We start from the raw sequence: 6658 nt of genomic DNA on the forward strand, positions 1-6658 counted from the left end.
CAATACCTGCCAGTCTGCACAGCACGATATCAACCCAGAGCATATCGGACTGCTTTTTCTCTACCACATCTCTGGATTCCTAACGTAAGCTCTGGACCATTACACCGGACCATTACACTCGGATTGCAGCTAGCTAGCTGCAATCCGAGTGGCTTCTCCTGCCTCTGTCCCGAAGCAAACACCAGTTAGCCTTGAGCTAGGCCCATCTCCTGGCTAGCCGAAGAGGTCTACCAGCTAATTCTTGGGCTACAATACCTCTTATGTCAAAAGACCTGTACCCTTTATTGGCAACACGGAGCCCCGCCGATCCATCACGACTGGTCTGCCGACGTAATCGTCCGAGGTGGTTTCAATAGGCTTTTCCATTATTGTGACGTCGCCGAAGACCCATCTGCTGGCCACGGCCCGCTAGCTCCAGCTCGCCTAGCGTAGTAGCGACTACTGAACGGCTCCCTGACTCACCTATTGCTTCTCATTGGACCCTATGATCACTCGGCTACACATGCCTCTACCTAATGTAAATATGCCTTGTCTACTGCTGTTTAGGTTAGTTATTATTGTTTTATTTTACTGTAGAGCCCTCAGCCCCACCCTAAATGCCTTAGATAGCTTTCTTGTCGCACCCTCCACACATGCGGAGACCTCACCTGGCTTAACTGCTGCCTCCAGAGACGCAACCGCTCTCATCGTCACCCAATGCCTAGGTTTACTTCCACTGTACTCACATCCTACTATACCCTTGTCTGTACATTATGCTCTGAATCTACTCTACCACACTCAGAAATCTTCTCCTTTTATTCTCTGTCCCCAACGTTCTAGACGACCAGTTCTTATAGCCTTTAGCTGTACCCTTATCCTACCCCTCCTCTATTCCTCTGGTGATGTAGAGGTTAACCCAGGCCCTGTAGCCCCCAGCACCACACCCATTCCCAAGGTGCCCTCATTTGTTGTCTTCTGTAACCGTAAAAGCCTTGGTTTCATGCATGTTAACATAAGAAGCCTCCTCCCTAAGTTTGTTTTATCCACTGATTTAGCACACTCCGCCAACCCTGATGTCCTAGCCGTGTCTCAATCCTGGCTTAAGAAGGCCACCAAAAATGTTGACATTTCCGTCCCCAACTACAACATTTTCTGACAAGATATAACTACCAAAGGGGGCGGAGTTGCAATCTACTGCAGAGATAGCCTGCAGAGTTCTGTCATACTATCCAGGTCTTTGCCAAAACAATTAGACCTTATACTTTTAAAAATCCACCTTTCCAGAAATAAGTCTCTCAATATTGCCGCTTGTTATAGACCCCTGTCATCCCCCAGCTGTGCCCTGGACACCATATGTGAATTGATTGCCCCCCCATCTATCTTCAGAGCTTGTACTGTTAGGTGACCTAAACTGGGACATACTTAACACCCCAGCCATCCTACAATCTAAGGTAGATGCCCTCAATCTCACACAAATTATCAAGGAACCTCAGGTACAACCCTAAATCAGTAACCATGGGCACCCTCATAGATATCATCCTGACCAACTTGCCCTCTAAATACACCTCTGCTGTCTTCAACCAGGATCTCAGTGATCACTGCCTCATTGCCTGCGTCTGTGGTCAAACAACCACCCCTCATCACTGTCAAACGCTCCCTTTGTCACGTTCTGACCTGTAAAGGTGTTATTTGTTAGTGTTTAGTTTGGTCAGGATGTGGCAGGGGGTATTTGTTTTATGTGGTTCAGGGTGGTTGTGTGTATGTGTCCATGTAGAGAGGGGTATTTGATTTATTAGTCCAGGGTTATGGTTATTGTTCTATGTTAGTTTATTTCTATGTTCTGTCTAGTCATTTGTATTTCTATGTTTAGTTAATTGGTGTTGGGGCCTTCAGTTGGAGGCAGCTGTCTATCGTTGCCTCTGATTGAAGGTCCTATAATTAGGGGTGTGTTTGTATTGTGGGTAGTTGTATTCTGTTTTGTGCTTGTCACATGACAGAACTGTTAGTATCGTTTCTGTTAATTGTATACGTTTTGGTTTTCCTTCTTATATATTAAAAAGAGAAGATGAGTATACACTTCCCTGTTGCGTCTTGGTCCTCCACACACGACACGCGTTACACCCTTAAACACTTCAGCGAGCAGGCCTTTCTAATCAACCTGGCCCGGGTGTCCTGGAAGGATATTGACCTCATCCCGTCAGTAGAGGATGCCTGGTTGTTCTTTAAAAGTGCTTTTCTCACCATCCTAAATAAGCTTGCCCCATTATAAAAATTTACAACTAAGATATAGCCCTTGGTTCACTCCAGACTTGACTGCCCTTCACCAGCACAAAAACTTCCTGTGGCATACTGCATTAGCATCGAATAGACCCTGTGATATACAACTCTTCAGGGAAGTCAGGAACCAATATACAGTCAGTTAGGAAAGCTAAGGCTAGCTTTTTCAAACAGATATTTAGGACTAATTCCTGTAGCACTAATTCCAAAACATTTTGGGACACTAAAGTCCATGGAGAATAAGAGCACCTCCTCCCAGCTGCCCACTGCACGGAGGCTAGGAAATACTGTCACCACCGATAAATCTACGATAATCGATTATTTCAATAAGAATTTTTCTACGACTGGCCATGCTTTCCACATGGTTACCCCTACCCCGGCCAACAGTTCTGAACCCCCCACAGAAACACAGAAGCCCCCACCCCTGCTTCTCCTTCACCCAAATCGAGACAGCTGCTGTTCTGAAAAAGCTGCAAAATCTGGATCCCTACAAATCAGCTGGGCTAGACAATCTGGACCCTCTCTTTCCAAAATTATCTGCAGCAATTGTTGCAACCCCTATTACTAGCCTTTTCAACCTCTCTTTCGTATCGTCTGAGATCCCCAAAGACTGGAAAGCTGCCGCGGTCATCCCCCTCTTCAAAGGGGGAGATACTCTAAACCCAAACTGTTATAGACCTACATCCATTCTGCCCTGCCTTTCTAAAATCTTCGAAAGCCAAGTTAACAGATCACCAACCATTTCGAATACCACCGTACCTTCGCCACTATGCAATCTGGTTTCCGAGCTGGTCATGGGTGCACCTCAGCCATGCTCAAGGTCCAAAACGATATCATAACCGCCATCGAATAAAGACAGTACTGTGCAACCGTCTTCATCGACCTGGCCAAGGCTTTTGACTCTGTCAATCACCGCATTCTTATCGGCAGACTCAATAGCCTTGGTTTCTCAAATGACTGCCTTGCCTATTTCACCAACTACTTCTCAGAGTTTAGTGTGTCAAATCGGAGGGCCTGTTGTCTGGACCTCTGGCAGTCTCTATGGGGGTGCCACAGGGTTCAATTCTCGGGCCGACTCTTTTCTCTGAATACAGTTGAAGTCGGAAGTCTACATACACTTAGGTTGGAGTCATTAAAACTCCACAACCAGTTCTTATAGCCACAAATTTCATGTTAACAAACTATAGTTTTGGAAGTCGGTTAGGACATCTACTTTGTGCGTGACACAAGCAATTTTCCAAACAATTGTTTACAGACAGATTATTTCACTGTATTACAATTCTAGGAAGTCAGAAGTTTACATACACGAAGTTGACTGTGCCTTTACACAGCTTGGAAAATTCCAGAAAATGATGTCATGGCTTTAGAAGCTTCTGATAGGTTAATTGACATCATTTGAGTAAATTTGAGGTGTTCCTGTGGATGTATTTCAAGGCCTCCCTTCAAACTCAGTGCCTCTTTGCTTGACATTGTGGGAAAATCAAAAGAAATCAGCCAAGACCTCAGAAAAAAATTGTAGACCTCCACAAGTCTGGTTCATCCTTGGGAGCAATTTCTGAATGCCTGAAGGTACCATGTTCATCTGTACAAACAATAGTAGGCAAGTATAAACACCATGGGACCATGCAGCCGTCATACCGCTCAGGAAGGAGATGTTTTCTGTCTCCTAGAGATGAATGTACTTTGGTGCGAAAAGTGCAAATCAATCCCAGAACAGCAGCAAAGGACCTTGTGAAGATGCTGGAGGAAACAGTTACAAAAGTATCTATATCCACAGTAAAACGAGTCCTATATCGAAATAACCTGAAAGGCCGCTCGCAAGGAAAAAGCCACTGCTCCAAAACTGCCATAAAAAAGCCAGACTACAGTTTGCAACTGCACATGGGGACATAGATCATACTTCTTGGAGAAATGTCCTCTGGTCTGATGAAACAAAAATAGAACTGTTTGGCCATAATGACCATCATTATGTTTGGAGGAAAAAGGGGGAGGCTTGCAAGCCGAAGAACACCATCCCAACCGTGAAGCACGGGGGTGGCAGCATCATGTTGTGGGGGTGCTTTGCTGCAGGAGGGACTGGTGCACTTCACAAAATAGATGGCATCATGAGGAGGAAAATTATGTGGATATATTGAAGCAACATCTCAAGACATCAGTCAGGAAGTTAAACCTTGGTTGCAAATGGGTCTTCCAAATGGACAATGACCCCAAGCATACTTCCAAAGTACTTCCAAAGTTGTGGCAAAATGGCTTAAGGACAACCAGGTCAAGGTATTGGAGTGGCCATCACAAAGCCTGAAAACGTTTCACCCAAGTTAAACAATTAAAAGGCAACGATACCAAATACTAATTGAGCGTACGTAATCTTCTGACCCACTGGGAATGTGATGAAAGAAATAAAGACTGAAATAAATAATTCTCTTTACTATTATTCGGACATTTCATATTCTTAAAATAAAGTGGTGATCCTAATTGACCTAAGACAGGGAATTTTTACTAGGATTAAATGTCAGGAATTGTGAAAAACTGAGTTTAAAAGTAGTTGGCAAAGGTGTATGTAAACTTCCGACATCAACTGTATATCAATGACGTCGCTCTTGCTGCGGGTGATTCTCTGATCCACCTCTACGAAGACGACACCATTCTGTTTTCATCTGGCCCTTCTTTGGACATTGTGTTAACAAACCCCCAAACAAGCTTCAATGCCATACAACACTCCTTCCGTGGCCTCCAACTGCTTTTAAATGCTAGTAAAACTAAATACATGCTCTTCAACCGATTGCTGCCCGCACCCGCCCACCTGACTATAATCACTACTCTGACGGTATTGACTTAGAATATGTGGAAAACTACAAATACCTAGGTGTCTGGTTAGACTGTAAACTCTCCTTCCAGACTCACATTAAGCATCTCCAATCCAAAATGAAATCTAGAATCGGCTTCCTATTTCGCAACAAAGCCTCCTTCACTCATGCTGCCTAACATACCCTCGTAAAACTGACTATCCTACCGATCCTTGACTTCGGCGATGTCATTTACAAAATAGCCTCCAGCACTCTACTCAGCAAATTAGATGTAGTCTATCACAGTGCCATCCGTTTTGCCACCAAATTCCCATATACTAGCCACCACTGCAACCTGTATGCTCTCGTTGGCTGGCCCTCGCGACATATTCGTCGCCAAACACACTGGCTCCAGGTCATCTATAAGTCTTTGCTAGGTAAAGCCCTGCCTTATCTCAGTTCACTGGTCACCATAGCAACACCCACCCGTAGCACGCGCTCCAGCAGATATATTTCACTGGTCATCCCCAAAGCCAACACTTCCTTTGGCCGCCTTTCCTTCCAGTTCTCTGCTGTGAATGACAGGAACAAATTGCAAAAATTACTGAAGCTGGAGACTTATATCTCCCTCTCTAACTTTAAGCATCAGCTGTCAGAGCAGCTTACCGATCACTGTATCTGTACACAGCCCATCTGTAAATAGCACACCCAACTATCTCATCCCCATATTGTTAATTTTTTTTGGGCTCTTTTGCACCCTATTATCTCTACTTGCACATCATCATCTGCACATCTATCACTCCTGTGTTAATGCTAAATTGTAATTATTTCGCCACTATGGCCTATTTATTGCCTTACCTCCCTAATCTTACTACATTTGCACACACTGTACATAGACCTTTTCTATTGTGTTATTGACTGTACGTTTGTTTATGTGTAACTCTGTGTTGTTGTTTTTGTCACACCGCTTTGCTTTTATCTTGGTCAGGTTGCAGTTGTAAATGAGAACTTGTTCTCAACTGGCCTACCTGGTTAAATAAAGGTGAAATAAAATAAATAAAAAAGTTGGACTGTGAGGGTGGAACATCCTTTGACAGGATTTCTTGCAATGCCTCGGCTATAAACTCACTGAGTCCCAAAAAGTCCCAGACACTAGCTCTCACTCTCTGTAAGCTCATCTTCACCCGACCCACCAACAGTTTTGAACAGAACATCTATTTCTGCCTTCTTCTTCTTCGATGAGGTTTAACGGCGGTTGGCATCCAATAAAAGTTGCATTACTAGACTGGACTATAACTCCCTTATACTTTGCTTGAATTATTATTATTATTGTATTAACAAATACCCTACAATCTAACACCACACTCACAAAGAAAACCACAAAAAAAACACCCTACTCCACTATTTAAATCTATTTAGTCCTACTTCAGGCCAACAGCCTGAAAGGATGGGACACCACCACTTAACACACCCTGTAACTCTTCTGATGTCAAGTCTCATACACTCAAATACCTCTCTGCAGCTGCCACCACAACCTACATTTTTTGCGACTTACATTCCATCCCTGCAGTACAGTTGATAACCATTGCTATAAATGCTAAAAAATCTAATCTTACTGA

Source organism: Salmo salar, chromosome 21, assembly GCF_965601325.2.
Source record: "Salmo salar chromosome 21, fSalSal1, whole genome shotgun sequence".
NCBI classification, from domain to species: Eukaryota; Metazoa; Chordata; class Actinopteri; order Salmoniformes; family Salmonidae; genus Salmo; species Salmo salar.